Here is a 17,981-nt window from a genome sequence, read left to right as displayed (position 1 = left end):
GTATATTTGAGTGTTACTATTATATTGCCCCTTCTGAAGGCTTATTCTAACTGACTGATAAATTATTAATTGTTTATTCAAGAATCTTTGAATCTAAGAGCTTATTTGAATACTTGTAACTGTAAATCTCTGTGTAACTCCACTACAGCTCACATGGACCTATCACCCCCCCCCCCCGGCTGCTCAACACGCTACCAAAACTGTGTAGTACAAGCTTATACCAAAGGTTGGATTTCCTATACCTGTAGTTAGTGTTTGTAGTGTTCCCAGAGGGTACTGCATACAAACTTTGCCTAACAATGAGGCAATATAGGGCATCCGGGTTGGGGAGATGAAGTATAACGTGTCCCTTTACACAGATGATGTTCTTCTCACCCTTAGTAATCCCCGTTCTTCTCCAGCCGAGGTGCTACGGGAGTTGGGTGGTTTTGGCCGGGTCTCTGGGTTCAAGGTAAACTATGACAAATTGTTAGGCAGAGCTTGTAAGCTGTACCCTTTGGGACCACTACACACCACTATGACTACAGGTATAAGCAAACCAACCTTTGGCATAAGTCTGTACTACATAGTTTTGGTAGCAGAGCTGAGCAGCCAGGCTTATCTCAAGAGGGGAATGTGAGCATTAATGATGTTACACAGAGGTCTACAATCACAAGTGTTATAACAAACTCTTACACTCAAGGTTTCTTTGATAAATACTTATTAATTTATGTATCTGTCAGTTATAAAACATTCATTAGAAGGAGGCAATAAATCACACACAAATATACTTCAATACTATTTCAGAATACTTTTCAAGAGGAGTAAAATGCAAAGATTATTAGACCATGAAGGGTTACAATTATTCTTAGACAGTGAAAGTATTTTGAGTTCACCAGAAGAGTCAATTCAATAGGCTAGGCCAAAGTCAATGGCTAAAGTCTTGGATAGGATAAAGCGGTTCTGGTAAATAAACGGTAAGGTCTCTGCACAAGTTCTCAGAAGTAGTTTGTAAAAAGAAGAATCATATGTTGGGTCACAAGCTGATTAGGCCTGCAAGTTGCAAAAGTTTCAAGCACTTTCACTGCGAGAGGTAAGTACTCTCAGTCTGGTTTCACAGTACCTTTCAAATGAAGAAAAAGATGCAGCTGATGACTTCTGTTCCTGGCACTGCATGCAGATCTCGCTGTTCCTGGGCCTCAGTCATGGGGACAAGAGGGAGGACGTTGGGGAACTCCTGCACTTAATCAAAAGCTCGCAACTGGCAAATCTTCAATTCTGGTGGCTGTGAGTGAAGCACACAAACTGGTGTCCCTCTCCCTAGTTATACGGTTTCCTGCAGCACTCTTGAGAAAGATGCAACCAGCTCCGAGATTGGTATCCAGGTGGCTTACTGTCGAGTTGATTTGTCCCATCAACACAAAGGGAGAAGTCGTCCTTGCAGGGCTTCTCTATTGAGGTGAACTTGGCGATTCGTACTTGTAGCAGGGCTTCACCGGGCAGACCAACTGTCCAGGAGTTGCAGCAGCTGTCCTCTTCAAAGCTTGTCTTCGGGTTTTTTCGTTCCAGTGGTCGACTCTGCCTTCCAAGCCAAGAGACTCGCCTTTTATTCAGTTCTCTCCCATTCAATCCAGCCTAGGTGTTTAGTTTAGTTTCTTTATTTGTACTGTGAGCCGAACCCTGGGGCGTAGGACATGGGGGGTGGGGGGGGGGCAAAGGAGACAAATCACCCCCACCATTTTAAGCAGGGGGGGATATAATGGGATTTATCCCCCCAGAATATGTAAGGAAAATATGTACGTGTTGTGCATGCAGCGTGTTAACATTTGCAGCGTGTAATTATGCTACTGCTACCTTACCAGGTGAAAAAAAACGGAGGCAAAACTCTACCTAAGGCCCAACACCACAATAACCTGGTCCTCTGAGAAAAAAGACTCACCATGAGACGAGCGAAAAGAAAGGCTCTATGTTTTCCTTCGATCACTAATAGTGCGGAAGTGCGGATAGCGACTAACCGATACAAGAACTGGTTAAAAGGCTACAAAATTCAACTTTATCAGTAAGATTCTGAGTCAATGCTGAGAAGTCTCAGTGGCAAGCAACCGAAGGCTTTTTGGTCACTCATATCATCCAAAAGCTGTTTAACTCAAGACAACCTAACAACTAAAGTCCAAAAAGAGTCTTGGACTACTCACTTCTCAGCTCTCTTTGACTCGCCACTGCATGCAATCGAATCCCCCGGTGGAACCACCAACAAATGGGACATAGAACTCACCCCACTTAGCATCGAAAGCAAAATCAAAAAGCTCAAATTATCATGCGCTCCTGGTCCAGATGGGCTCTCCAACATGGATCTAAAGTCTAATCCTGCTTGCTGGTCCACCTTAATGGCCAAAATTTTCGAATCCTGTGCTTCAACAAAATCTATCCCCTTGTCCTGGAAGACAGCTAATGTGGTGCCGATATATAAATCAGGTGAAAGAGGCGATCCTAACAACTATCGCCCCATCGCACTGCTCGATAGCATCAGAAAGCTCATTTCTTTTGGACAGTTTCAAGGCCTGGGTTTTTTCATCGGAAGGTTGGGACCCGTTCCAGACTGGCTTCACAAAAAATCTAGGCAAAACGAGCAACATATTTACGCTCAACATCCTTAAGGCCAGAGCACTGGAAGGCGCTCCTCCTTTGTTTCTGGCCTTTATTGACCTGTCCAAAGCTTTCGACAAGGTCAACAGAGACAAATTGTGGAAAAAACATTAACTGGAACTGTCCTCACTTGCTGTTGGAACCCAGTAAAGAACTGTGTACCTAGACATCCATGAGAGACCGACTCAACGGCACAGGCCTCCTTCTCCACAACTACCCCGACGAGTCACGGAGTGAAGCAAGGATGCCCCCTGGCGCCGGCCCTCTATAATGCCTATATAGGAGACTACCAACACTCTGAAAAAAGCGTCAAAGCAGTTCCACTGACCTTGGGCACAGACAAGGTCAGCAGGTTGCTCTATGCTGACAACATAATTTTAAATGACCAAACTCAGATCAGGCTACAGAGAAAACTGGACAACTTGAACAAATATCTCAAAACCAACGACCTGGAGAGCAACACGATGAAGACCAAAGTGATGCGATTGGTCAAATCAGCCAAATGAAAAGCCCACAGTGCTTGGTTCCTTGCTGGCGCACGACTGGAAGAAGTTGAAACCTTCAGATATCTGGGCATCACTTTCAGGAATAAAAAACAAAGAGCAACCGATGCAAGAAACCTTCGTCCATAAAAACAATACCTTGACCAACCAAATGATCTTGATGGACAAAAAATGTGGTCGCTTTTCACTTAAAGCGGCGATCACCTTTTATAAGGCGAAAGTGGTGCCAGCTCTCACTTACGGAGTAGAAGCCATGCCAAACATCCCAAAAACCATCTGGACAAAACTAGAAGGCTTTCTCTGGAGGAAGCTACTCCGTCTTCAGGCATTGACCCCAATGGCCCTGATAAGAAGAGAGTCTCATCTCGCTCAAGGGCACGGTGTCTCTCAACAGCCTGATGCTTTACAGAAAAACAAGATCGTCCAAAGAAAAAATCTACGCACTTATCCACAAAGAAATGGAGAAAGGTATAAACAAAATGCTTCAAGCATGGATCAGCAAAAACCGGACAATTTTGGAAGAGAAAGGAAGCACAGAAGAGGAACTCCTGACTAACCCAACGAAGACCGCAAAAAAATTCAAAGAAATAGACTGGTGTGATACACAGCGAAAGTGCTGAACTATAAGTCTGCAGCTCATTTACCACCCTTCACGCAAAAAATAAATGGCCCCTCTGTTACCTACTAAAATTCCCAAACAAGAAAACCCGCTCAATCTTTCTGAGAGCAAGATTAAACATCTTGAAAACAAATGAGGTACTGGGAATTTGTGGTAAAACAGAGGCAAACTTCTGCCACTTTTGTGCGATGCCTGACACAATCGAAAGCTTGAAGCAGCTGATCCTCGACTGCCCAGGTCTAATCTCTAACAGAGAAATCCATCTCGGGCATCTATACTCAGAATTTTCAAGGTTGGACAAAGATTACTGGTGGACGTTCCTGATGAATGGGCTAAGTCGAAGACCAGTCATAAAAATGGAAAACTTCTTGCACAGCCTCGAGTTGGACTCCCGAACTTAGAAGGTGCAACATTAAAGGACTTAGCCCTTGCAAGCCAACCTAAAGCAACTTAAAGAAACCCAAAGAAACTTAAAGAAGAAACAAATTTAAAGAGGAAATGTCTTCCTTTGTAAAAACTGTTGACACAGTTAAATTAAGAAAAAAATATATAATAATTATGCTTCTGCAGCAGGGGACAAGTCCTAAAAATTAAAGTGGGGGGACACGTCAACAAATGCAATGGGATGTGACGTCGCCAGAAATTAGCATATCAAGGTGAAATAGGCATATTTCATTACATTTGCTTTGCATAACCACCCAAATTGCACAGGACGAATGTCATTTGCCTTTCATAAAAACAACACACACAAAAAGCCCAGAGAGGATTTTTTCTTCCAATAGTGTTTTTGAAAACGTTAAAAGATGTGTATGTTTTAAACTCCAAGAACCAATACAAATGGTTTCCCTAGGAATTGCAGTACCGAAATGAGACATTTTATCTTTAGTTGTTTGTTATTTTTCATCAGGTTATTTAATGCAGTGGTGAAGTGTCCGGCCTACAAACCGGACCACTGTGGTTCGATCCCCGTGGTTGTCTTTAATGCATAAATTCAAAGAGGACATTTACTGTTTATCATTTTAGCTGGGGGGGGGCTGAGTCCACCCTCTGAAAAAGGTGGGTGGACTCCGTCCCCGGCGTGTACCCTCGACTTGAGCCCTGTTCTGCAGGCTGCGGCCATCACCGTGCAAAAGTACAAGTTCTGCAGATTTCAGGCTTAAAGTACTTCTGCTTGCTGCATGCCACGCGCCTGCGCATTTGGTACATGCTCAGGCCGGGGAACAAACTGCACGTGCCCCTGCGCAGTGCACTGCTGTGCAGCCTCAGCCTGCATTTGTCCAGAGGCCAGAGCGAAGTGGAGCAGCCAAGCAGCGACGCATGCAGAGAACTCTGCAACGGTATTTGATTATCGAGGCAAGGGAGTGGGAGAATAGAGAGGGGTTCTTCTCAAGCCAGAGATAGCGGAGGTAAGTTACTTAGCAGTAGTGTCTTTGTGTGTGTGTGTGCGTGTGTGTGATGTCGTGTGACTGACCGGACGAGGGGGTACAGCGTGACGGACTGTGTGATTTCGTAGGAGGGCGTCCGGTTCCCTTGGCCCCAGTCCTCCAGACCAATAGTGCCCACAAAGGCAATGCAGTGAACCCGGGTCAGGCCAAAACACGGGCATGGATGTGGAATGGATCAGAGATTAATAAGCTGCAAAACGTGTTGCTCAAGCCAAGCGACACCCATGACTTCGGCACTCAGTCTCTTCCCTGGTGTGGCATGCAAAATGTCCCTCCCATACCGCTGAGGTCTCCCAGGGGGCCACCAGGGCCTCACACACGCACGCACGGCATGAGGTGGTTGGTGTCCTCTTCCGACAGTGCTCTGAGACTTCTCGCTCTCAAGGACCCCCCCCAGCTCCCTGGACCCCCTGCACCCTATTAAGCCAACCCTGCCTCTTCTTAAGTCACTCCTATCTTTCCAATAAGGAGGACCCTCCTCCAGTGTGCACCTGGCAGACGTGCTAGTTAATTCTGCAGGACTGGGCCCACATAGCATTCCACGTCACCTGAAGGGGGTCCTCACATTCTGGATACATCCCTGAAGATTACCAGGCCATGTGAAAGTCACGCAAAGGGGCCCTCACAGCCTTTAACATCATTACTGGGGTCTTCATTCATGACCTATATAAGGTGCTGAAAATGAAAAAAGTGAGCATTGCCTGGGTTTGGGTCTCGGGGCGCTACTGCATGGCACACTTTGCCTTAGTCCAGTACTGCCTTACTCCGGTATTGCATACCCTGTCCCCATCAAATGGTGGGCCCTTTCTCCTACTGTCATACAAGGCGACTGGATGCGCCTGCATCACATGTCAGAAGCCATCAAATCCTCTGTGAATTGCCCATCCAGTCCAGGTTTTCATCTGCATTCTGGGACTTATGGTTTTGCTTTTCCCGTTTTGAATAAGAGACTGCAATCCCCATATTGCAAAGAGCTATGCCCTCAGAATGCCATGAACATCTCTGGAATGTTCTTGAGTGTGTAGCCCCTTGCCCCAACCCTTGATTTCCCTCCTTCCCTAAAAATGTTACCCCAACACTGACCTCAGCACTCTGTGCAGAAAAGCAATGCAAACCAACGGGACGTATCCTAGTGAAAGGACGCCCATCACTTCTGTTTCCCGATTAAAAATACTTTGGGAGGCCGCAGAAGTTAATCAAATGTAAATGCCTACATGTGTGGCAAAAGTAACCTGAAATATAATTGCAGGTTGATACTTTAAATGTGGCCTAGTGTAGGAGAAACGATTATTCGCTACAACTCTAGGTGTATTGCCTACCCAGATCTCAGTATACACGTCTATGGCCACCCACCCCCTTCAACACCGGCACCCAACAACCTATTATGTACATTCCCAGAGTCACATAAGAGAGACAATGCTGAGCAAGGTGGTGCATGTGGGGGGCTGAAGCTTCCATGTTAGGGTCTGATCGGTGGGGAGTGCATGTGGAGGGCTGGAGCTTCTCATGTTAGGGCATGGTCGGCTGGAGGTGAATGTGGGGGGATAAAGTTTGCATGTTGGGGGCTAGGTCGGTGGGGGGTGCATGTGGGGGGATGAAGCTTCTCATGTTAGGGCATGGTCGGCTGGAGGTGAATGTGGGGGGATAAAGTTTGCATGTTGGGGGCTAGGTCGGTGGGGGGTGCATGTGGGGGGATGAAGCTTTCATGTTAGGGGCTGGTCGGTGGGAGTGCATTTGGGGGGCTGACGCTTCCAAATTAGGACCTGGTCAGCAGGGGGTGCATGTGGGGGCTCAAGCTTCCAATTTAGGGCTTGGTCAGTGGGGGGTGCATGTGGGAGCGGCTCAATCTTCCATGTTAGGGCCTGGTCGGCAGGGGGGGTGCATGTGACAGGCTGAAGCTTCCATGTTAGGGCCTGGTCAGCGCAGGGTGTATGTGGGGGCCTCAAGCTTCCATGAAAGGGCCTGGTCGGCGGGGGGTGCATGTGGGGGGCTCAAGATTCCATGTTAGGGTCTGGTTGGCTGACCTGCAGAAAAAGACATGTCATGTTATAATGCACAACAATATCATTGGCAGCATTTTGTTGGTGGGAAATATGATTGTCCTACCATTCCATTATAAATGCACAGCTCTAGCTTAGTTGGAAGAAAGCCACTTTTCCTTAATGAATGGAAGCAGAGTCAGGGAAGCAGAGCAAATGTACCCTGTGGTTTAAGAACTGTGCCAGCAAATGAACAAAATACAAACTCTGAAAAGGCAGCCGTGTCTCACATATATGGCAATGGTCTACGTAATTAGGGGCTGCACTGTGCATTTTTAAGCACTAATGTAAATTAACTGCACAGGTTTTGGGAGCTGTGTTATGAATGTAATACCGAAGCATCTTCTGACGAGTAAAGAGGAAACCATATGGCCAACATCCCAGGCATCGCCCAAAAGGAGTTCCATGTTAGTGGCCCGACCTTAACGGAATGGTTCGGCCAAAATTTTTTTTTTTTTTTTTAATTATTTTATTGATTTTATATTTTAGAAAAACAAACAACACACAACACAATACAACTGTCAATTATTTACAGAAACACAAAAGAAAAAACGAAAAAAAACCTCCCCCCACCCCCCATCAAGCCAGAGCCGGCTCCCTTGTATCCTCAGTCGGGGCACTGTCAGGTGGAACATTGTCCGTAGGCTCATCTTCCGATTTCTCAGATTCGTCCAAACCCTGTTGTGGGTTGGCCATAGAGGCCACCAATTGTCGCCAGGCCAGCAAGGGCCCCATCTCCTCCTCGCCCCCTCTAGTGACCGCTTCAAACCATACCACGGATTCAGCCTCCGCCCACCTCATAAGGTCCGCCAACCATAATTCCACTCTCGGCCTGCTAGCCGATTTCCAGTTCATGGCAATCCTGCGTTTGGCCAGAACATATGCCAGGTCCCTCAGCTTGCTCAGGTGCCTAAAGTGTCTGGGCCTGGGGAAGATCCCAAGCATACACGACCAGGCAGATCCCACGTCCAGCACCACTCCCCCACCTGCAAGCTTCATCTTAACCTCCTCCCAAAATCTATACACTTCCGGGCAGGCCCAAAACATGTGTTGCAACCCAGCGTCCACCTCCCCACACCTGGGGCATTTTTGAGTGATCGAGCCTCCGAACCGTGCGATCTTCTGGGGAGTCAGGTAGGCCCTCTGAGTAATGTAGAACTGGAGTTGTTGGAGCCGTGCATTTCGGGACACCTTTTTATGATACCCCAGGACCCTTTCCCACTGACCCTCCGTCATGAGTCCACCCAACTCCTCCTCCCATTCATGCCTCAGTTGGGGCAACTCTTTCCCAGCTTTCGTTCTGAGGAGTTCGTATATCTGTGATATTTCATGCCCGCCCTCTGAGACATCATACATAGTTTCAAGGGTGGCATTGGGATCATCTGCCAGTGCCGCCACCGGCCATCTCTCTCTTACTCGTTGCACTAGCCTGGCATAGGTGATGTACTGGCCTCTGTGCACCCCCGTCTCATCCTGAAACATTTGGAAGTCCAGCGCCTCCCCCTCCCGCCATATGTCCCCGAGCGTGGCCAGGCCCACCGGCTCCCAGTGCCTACGGACAGACTGAAACAGTTGGGAGTCGTTTTCGCACAGGGCCACCAGCGGGACCTGCCAAGATAGCGGTTCTGGCTCCCCCATCAGTTTCCACGTTCTGTGCCAGACCTCCCATCCCAACCTCAATAGCCGCCCTCTTCCCGTCAATTTATTCCTTTGTAGCCACACCACCTCTCTCAGGAAGTATGGGGCCGCATCCTCCCGCAGCAACCTAGATTCCGCCGAATCATCATCAGACAGCCACCTGGCCACATACAACAGCTGCCCCGCCAGATAATATAATTCGAAGTTGGGCAAGCCTATACCCCCCCTTCTCGTACGAGTTCTGGAGCTTCCACAGGGCCACCCTGTTTCTGGAGTTGCCCCACACGAAGCCCCTACACATACTATGAAGTCGTACAAATAGGCTCTTGGGGATCAAATGTGGGACGTTCACGAAGAAATGCAGGAGTCTGGGAAGGACCACCATTTTCAGCAAAGCCGCCCTCCCCATCATGTACAGGTGCAATCTGGACCAGAATGTCATGCTACTCCTGACCCCCTCTATGGCTCTCTCTGTATTATGCTTGTGTACCGCTTCAATCTGGTGGTAAATATTTACCCCCAGGTACCTAAACGTGTCGGTCCGCCATGGTATTGGCAACACAGGCAGCCTCTCCAGCGGGACGTCCCTGTACCCGCCCAGAGGGAACAGGCTAGATTTCCTGGGGTTCACTGATATGCCCGAGAGGACAGCATAATGATCCAGTACTTCCAGTACGTACTGCAGGTTCTCCTCCGGGTAGCGTAAGTAAAGCAGCATATCGTCCGCATAGAGAGATATTAAGTGGCTGCCGCAGGCGGTATTAATGCCCATCTCTCCGTATTGTTGCCGCAGGCATATCGCCAGCGGCTCCAGCGCGAGTATATATATCATGGGTGACCAAGGGCATCCCTGCCTGGTCCCCCTGCTGAGTTGCCAGGCATCCGAGACTGTGGCCCCAGTCTTGACCCTTGCCACCGGGCTGCTATATAACAACTGGACCCATCTCATATACCCAGGGCCCACGCCGTATCCCTGTAGGGCCGCTTTCAGCCAAGGCCATCTCACTGAATCAAAGGCCTTGACCGCATCCAGCAACACTACCGCCATCTCGCCCGTGTCATCCTTAGTATGGTCGATAACATGGTGCAGCCTCCTATGGTTATCGCTGATATTCCTGCCTGGGACATATCCCGTTTGATCCGGGTGGATCAGCTTGCCAATTACCTTCTTCAACCTATTGGCCAGCACCGCCGTGAGTATTTTGCTGTCCTGGTTTAGCATGGACAGAGGTCTATAAGATCCACACTCAACAGCCGGCTTGCCTGGTTTCAGTAATGGGACAATCATGGCCTCACAGAGGGACAGCGGGAGTTCTCCCCGTTCGTATGCCTCGATAAACAAGGCCAGCAGTGGCTGGAGCAGCTCCTGCACGTACACCTTGTAAAACTCACTAGGCAGTCCATCCGTTCCAGGTGCCTTACACGTGGGGAGGCCCCGGATCACCACCTCCAGCTCATCAGAAGTGATAGGGGCGTCCAGTTCCTCCCGCTCCTGGTCGTCTAGGGTGGGCAGGCCAATGTCTTCCAGTGTGTTCAGGATGTCCTGGCTCCTGTCCTCCCCAGTGTCCTCATACAAACGTTTGTAGAACCTGAGGAATTCCTCGTTCACCCCATCCTGAGTGCTGCGAAGACAACCGTCTTCACCACGGATCTCATGAATAACCACTCGGGGGGACTCACTCTTGTACAGCCAGGCCAGCAGCCTGCCTGGCTTGTCGCCTCCCGCATGCAGCCGCTCGGTGTATTTCCTATAGTTCAATCTACATAATTGATCCCAAAGAGCGCTGCACGCCACCTGAAGGTCCCTCATCCTAGTCTTGTCTTCCTGAGTGGCGTTCTCGAGACGAGCTAGGCTCTCCAGTTCCCTCTCGGTGTCCTGAAGCTCCCTCCCGATGCCCCCTTGAAGTCCCTTGGATTTAGAGATGGCCACTCCGCGCACCACTACCTTAAAGGCCTCCCACAGAGTTCCCGCAGAGCGCACGCTACCCGTGTTTATCTCAAAATATTCCCCGATGGCAACCCTCAGGTCTTCCCGGAATCCCTCATCCTGCAGTGCTTCCGACCGGAGCCTCCATGTGGGGACCCGAGGCCTAGGGGGTTGGTGTCGCCACTCTACCACCAGGGGCGAATGGTCCGACAATACTCGAGCCTTGTATTCCGCCCCCACTATTTCGCCCGCTATCTCGGCAGTTCCAAACACATAATCCAATCTCGTATATGAATCGTTTGGCGCCGCATAGTGCGAATACTGCCTCTCTGTGGGGTGGAGTTTCCTCCACACATCTACCAGTCCCAGGTCTCCCAGCAATGTCCCGAGCGCCTTGGCCGCCGGCGACATTTTCCCTTTGGTATCAGCGGACCGGTCGATTTTGGGATCTAAGACGCAATTGAAGTCCCCACCCCACACCATCGCACCCCCTATCAAGGGGCCAAGTTTGCCATAGAGGGATCTAAAGTAGGCTGCAGTATCATGATTGGGGGCATACAGGTTGAGGATGTGTACTTCCCTGTTCTCCAGGAGTCCTGTTATCGCCACCATTCTACCCTCCGGGTCCACTATCGAGTCAAGCACCCGGAACGGCACGTGCGGCGCCACCCAGGTGATGACCCCTCTAGCATATGCCGAGTACGTGGCACCCACTACCTTGCCCTTCCACTTCCTTTTGACCACCTCCAATTTCTCCCTGGTGAGGTGGGTCTCTTGTAGCAGGGCTATGTCTATCCGCATCCTCTTCAGGTATAGCATTACCTTGTTCCGCTTGAGGTAACTATTGAGGCCTCAGACATTCCAGGTAGCTATGCGAAGACTATCCGATGCCATCGGTTTGGTCTGTATTCAGCCCCGCCCTCCCCACAATACCCCCTTGGTCTAACGCTCCGCCGGTTCTTCCGCCCTTGATCCCCGTCCCCCCTCCCTGTTTCCCAACTACACACCACAGCAAACAACCCCTCCCATCCCAACAAAAGCCCAGCTCCATCCCTGGATCTCAGGCCCACCCGCGTCTGGTTCTATCCCGTATTCAAGGAGTAGGACCCCGCGGGGCGTCGCCGATCTAACAGCGACCTAACTAACTAGATATGTTACTACTGGGGACAAAGGAAGCCTCCTGGAGCTCCCAACCAAGTAACCACGGGTAGGCACGCCCAATGGGCCAGCCAGTCAGCACCACATCATACGCATCATATACCGTATAAATGACTATATTCAAGTCCCAATGTCTCGGCCCCATTGCCCCAGGCGACTCAGCCATAAGCTACTTATCTTCCGTAGTCTCTGCCTGGATGCCCGATTCTTGAGGACTGCCCAGCGCGTCTAGCCAGTCCATCGCTTCAGTCGGTGTTTCAAAGAACAGGGATCTGTTTCTATAGAAGACTTTCAATTTGGCCGGGTAGAGTAGCATGTAGCGATGGCCAGCTTCACGAAGTCTCCTTTTCACCGCCCCGAAGTGCATCTGACTCCGCTGTACTTGTAGCGTGTAGTCAGGGTAGGCCATGATCCTGGCCGATCCTCTGTCAATCGTTCCCCCTTTTCGAAAAAATTCAAGAATCTTTTCACGATCTCGGTAGTTCAGAATTTTCGCGATCACCGGGCGCGGGGGGGCCCCAGGAGGCGGCCTCCTGGTTAGGGCCCTATGCGCCCTCTCGACTGCAAACCCCTGGGTCAGTACCCCGCCGGTGATCTCCTGCAAAAACATGGATTCCACAAATTCCATGGGGTCTGGCCCTTCCGTTCCTTCAGGTAGGCCCACGATGCGAATATTGTTGCGCCTGGCACGTCCCTCCGCCTGCTCCGCTCTGTCCTCCAGGTTGCCCACCCGTTGCACAAGGGCGTGTAGTTCCTTTTTATGAGCAGCGCAGTCTGCCGTGTTCGTGGCCGTCTCCTTCTCGATGGTCCCCGTGCGCTCCGAGATCGCCCTCACATCCAGTCTAAGCAGATTCACCTCCTCCTGGACGGCACCGATCTTAAGGTTTAAGCCTTCCTGTAGCTCTTTCATGGCGAGGCCCAACTTGGTCTCCCATGACATTTTTAAGTCCGCAATCGCCGCCAGCACCTCCTGTATCGTGCCCGGTGACTCCGCGGCCGTCACGGGGGTCTCTTTGTTCTTGCATCCTTCCGCCCCTGAGGGGGACTTGGCGTAAGCCTCCATCGTGGGCTGTTTGGCCTTGGGTTTCACACCTCTCGTAGACATGTTGTTGTATGAGTCGGGCGGGGGCCCCTCCCGCCAGGCACCGGAGGGGAGTCACGCCAATCAATGCTCAAAGCCTGGCCCACCACACCATGGGGCATCCATTAACGCCCGGAGCACCCCAACCACCGGGCCCACGGTCCTGTCGTCACAGCTACATCCGTTCGGCTCTCCAGCTCGCTGGGCCACCGTGCGTCCTAGGCGGCGCTCACGTGTATTAGTCTTCAAGCAAAGGGACCCATGGGATCGCGACACTGACTTCACGATCCTCGTGTTCGCAGCGTGTCGCCGCCATTTTGTCTTGTCCGCCTGCTCAGGGCTCGTCCCAGTCAATCGCATTTATTTCGGTTTCTGGGCCTCCCAGACATCACAAACTTTCACCGGGTGTAGTGGTGGCATTCCCACACCCGGACATCGATTTCCAGCGTCGGCCGGCCCCCGTGGACGTACCCCTCCATCAGGATCAAAACAGGATCAGCGGAGCTCCTCTAGAGTGCGACCCCTTACATGGCCGTCCAAGCCACGCCCCCTTCGGCCAAAAATTTTTATTTCAAAAATAGATAGGCAATATAAAAAAAAAAAAAAACGATTGGCATTTTTTTTTCTCCGAATTCCCCATGTAAAATTTTGAGCAATTCAAGCTCAAAAATTGAAAAAGCAAGCACATGTGCGCATCCATTTTGTGAAATGGATGCCCGCCGGTGCTGGCTTTTGCTTTTGCGGCACTAATGAAGGAAAAGCCAGCCAGCTGTAGTAAACAAAAGCTAGTGCCGCAAAAGCCAAAGCGAGCACAGCGGCGGACATCCATTTCACAAAATGGATGCCCCCATGTGCTATCTTTGAGCTTGAATTGCTCATAATTTTACATAGGGACTTCTATTTTTGAAATAAAAATGTTTGGCCGAACCATTCCTTTAATGCAGGGGTGCACAACTTGTTTAGATCGGGGGCTGGATGTGTGACCCTCCCACCATGGTTGGCACGGGTTCCTGATGATGGATATTACAGGTGACCACACGGCAGCCAGTGGGCGAAGGAGGGATTAGGGAGAGGTTGTCAATGGGTAGTGGGAAGTAGGGAAACCGGGAAGAGGGTTAGGGTAATAAAATTGGATAGGTAGAGGGATATTAGGGGAAAAACACACCTTGATACTCTACATACCGACCTAGAGACCTGACTTCACCTAATAGTAACCAAACCTGCCTGAAATAATTGCCCACTGCCTTCCTAAATCACTGCAAGCATACATTCCTCTGACCCCCCTTGTACCTGAGCATTAGAAACAAAGCATCAAACCTGTACACCCCCTTAATGGGAGTTGAGGCAGCAAAATGTACATGGCAACATAATGAAACAAAACAGCAGGGAGCTCTCCCCTCATGATTGACAAAACTCATGGAAATGGCCCAAGGGTTCTGCTTGAGCGGCTGGGGGAAGAAGGGCACAGGGTAAGTGGGAACACGGTGCAACTTATGTCAAGGGCTTGAGGTTGGTACAAGTTAACGGCCAACTAGGTAAAACCGGAAAAACGAGGTGGTCCCCCAGGGGCAGCATAACAGACTTTCATTTAAAAGAGGCCTCAAACTTCCAGAGGACATTGACCCCCGATTTGCCAGTCAGCACCTACAACATGGCAATAAATTCCTTTCTATATTACATTTGTTCTGGGTCTTACAATGTGCACTTTGCTGGAGACCTTTCGGACGTCACTTCCCTCAAGTCCACCTTGGGGACTTCCCTCATACACAAAAGCAAAGTCCCCAAGGTGTCCCCTGTCCCCCCAGATTGTATGCGTCTCCTACGCCGCTGATGTATTGTGATAGAAACATCTTTTGGGGATAGTCTATGAAAAAGTAACTTTTTTTTAGCATTGATTTTTATACATTTTTGTCTATTTTTGTGCTTTGTTCTCAATTTTTTCTTTTAACATTTAATTTCCTTTCTTTTAAAAAACTTTATTCATTAAAATAGATTCACATCTCACTCAAACGATTAACACAGTAGTTAGTAATGATGGGCACAGTCAAACAATAACACTTACAAAACCAAACACATGCGGGTTATAGTGGAAGGTGCGCCACATCGATCTTGATCCTCAGTCCAAAAGCGCCAAGTCCACTGCAGCATTGTCCAGGCACTGTGCCAACACATAAGCCACCAGGGGCCCCATATGTTTTTAGGCCTTGTCCACGGACCACAAAGGAGTCTGTATTCTATATCAAGGTCACTCAGCCTACTCAGACCATCCAGCCATGCCCAGGAAGTAGGGCGGATCCTATTGGTCCAACACATCAGTACACATTTCCTAGCCACAATCATACTGGTAGCCAGAAATGTGCGACCAGTATCCGGGGCCCCCGGGAGCCACCCAAACATGAAGCACAGTAAGTCTTGAGGTACAACACAGTCCAGCGTACACGAAAGGATAACCGTCACCCCTTCCCGGAACTCCTATAACCGGGGACACGACCACAGCATATGGAGGAAGTTAGCTGAGGGCACTTGGCAGCGCGGGCACTTGTCACTCTTTGTGGGATCAAACAGAACATCATGGGCGGACGCAAGATAAACCTGATGGAGAGTCTTAAGCTGAATCAGCTGGAGTTGGGTGTTAACTGCCCTGTTGTGAGATTTCTCACATATTGCTGCCCACTGTTTCTCACCAAACCCCAGCATCCCGTTCCCATGTCATTTACATTTAAGCAGCCCCTGGCGAGACTCCCGCTGCACCATCCCAGCCGCTTGGCGGAGGCCGAGTGCAGAAGATGATGTAGGCGGGGGAGCATAGAAGGGGAGTTTGGAAACACAGTGGACCATGCATTTAAAGCAGCCCTCATGCGAAAATATTGAAGTCCCATGCAGAAGCCGCCCCCCCATCTTGGCAATTAAAAATTCCATGTAAAACAAACACTTCATCGGGGTACAGATCTGCATTAGTGCCCATCGACACCCCTTTCCATTCATTCATTCATGAGGGCCAAGTAACAGTTAGGCTTGAGACTTTCATTCTTCCAAAGCTGGAGCACAGAGTCATACGGAAAGTCCACACCCAACCTCTTAAGGAGCCTTTTTCACTCATGCAAGCAACCAGATCAAATGTGCACCTCTCAGCAAACTTTCTCGACACCAGAACCCCATGAACCGCATACGGGCGCACCAAACTTTTTTCAATACGCACATGCAGGTACGCCGGAGATCCCGGCATCCAACAGGAAACCAAATGCACATGTGCCGCCAAAAAGTACAGTTCAACATCCGGCACGTCTATACCCCCACAGTCCCACGGGAGGGCCGGGGTGTCCCAACTGATTCGGGGAGCCTTAGGATGCCACGCCAGTCTCACAGAAAGCTTCTTCAATTCCACAAATAAGACTGCACCCGGCCACACCGGAATGTTTTGAAACATATACAACAATTTTGGGACCACAAATCTTAGCAATAGCAACTCTATCCAGCAGGGACCGGGGGAACATACGCCACCTATCCACACCGTCTCTCAGGGCCTTCAGGTATGTTAAATGATTATCCATCAGCAAAGACCAGGAGTTCCTGCTAACCATTACCCCCAAGTATTTAATGGAGGACTACTCCCACTTGAATCCCTCAAGCTCCTCCGGCCTCACTGTGGCTTTGGAAAGCATAAACAAAATGGACTTGGACCAGTTCACATGGAGCTTTGAGTACTGACCGAAAACCGCAACCTCCTGAGACAGATGCTGTAGATTAGCCCCTGGGTCCTTAAAGTTTACCAAGGTATCAACCACATATAGCAACACTTGTTCACTTGTTCCACCCATCGCCAGCCCGTAAGCAAGATGACATTTCCACAACCGAGCCACCAGATTCTATTGCGTGTGCAAAGAGCAGTGGAGACAGCGAGCAGCCCTGCCTAGTACCGTTTCCTAGCAAACGCATCCTAATGATTCCCAAACAGCCCAATCCTAGCCACCATGCCAGAGTATAGAATTCACACAGCCGAGAGAATGTACAGCGGGAGCCCCACAACTTTCGACATCTCAAACAGATAGCCCCACTCAATGTAGTCGAACACCTTCTCCATATCAAGTGAAGCCGCTACACCCTGCGACATGCGCTCTGGCGAGATACACGCACACCCTTTGGGATTATGTTTCGATGGCGGCTGACCATATCCGTGAAGGGGAAGAAAGGGACGGTTTCTTGAACCTTATCAAGGATGGAAAGGACACTATGTGCGAATCCCTCCAAACCAGTCTCGACTCTGTTAACAGCATCAGCAGAGCCATGGCGGCTAGTACAGTGATCCGCAGGTTTGCGTGGTTGCGGAAATTGGGATTTTCCCCAGATGTACAGTCCGGACTTTTCAACATGTCCTTTGATGGCACACACCTATTTGGAAGTAAAGCTGATTAAAGTTTGGAGAAGCTGCAAACTTCCAAAGCGGCAGCCAAATCCCATGGAGCTGCCATAAGGAAAACTTCAAACCGCCCCACAGGTGCGCCCTGGAAGGGTAGGTCCTTTCGCCATTATTCCGCATTCGGAGAAAGCAGAAGACAGCTAACTCAGAGGCCAGAGATGATTCCCCCATGATGGACGGGGTAGAGGTACTAAGACTTCAACGGCAGGTACTGCTTTATCCTCAACATCTGCGTCAGCCGCCCCAAAACCTCTCTGAGGTCTTCCATCACAAAACAACAGTAGGAGGCAGATTAACTCAACATCCGACAGAATGGCAGGCTATTACTGCCTTTCCTACAAAAAACCTCAGAGTCATCCACCAGGAGACAACTCTTTCAAGATTCCGGATCTGCTCCTTATACAGGAGATTTTAACCCTGCTAGAGAATGGTGCTATAGAACCGGTACCTGTAGCGGAGAGGAACAAGGGTTGGTACTCCCCGTATTTTCTAATATCGAAAAAAGATGTAGGATTGAGACCCATCTTGG

General features: G+C 49.8%; 1 protein-coding gene across 7 annotated transcripts in view; it reads right to left on the bottom strand.

Moving 5' to 3' along the window:
• Nucleotides 1-17,981, bottom strand: part of LOC138566485 (cyclin-dependent kinase 17-like) — a 1,557,968-nt gene that overhangs the window by 444,298 nt on the left and 1,095,689 nt on the right. The window lies entirely within an intron of this gene.

Source organism: Ambystoma mexicanum, chromosome 2p (assembly GCF_040938575.1).
Source record: "Ambystoma mexicanum isolate Mex_15411 chromosome 2p, UKY_AmexF1_1, whole genome shotgun sequence".
NCBI lineage: Eukaryota > Metazoa > Chordata > Amphibia > Caudata > Ambystomatidae > Ambystoma > Ambystoma mexicanum.
Note: the sequence above shows the minus strand (reverse complement) of the source record. Positions and strands in the feature narration are given on the sequence as shown.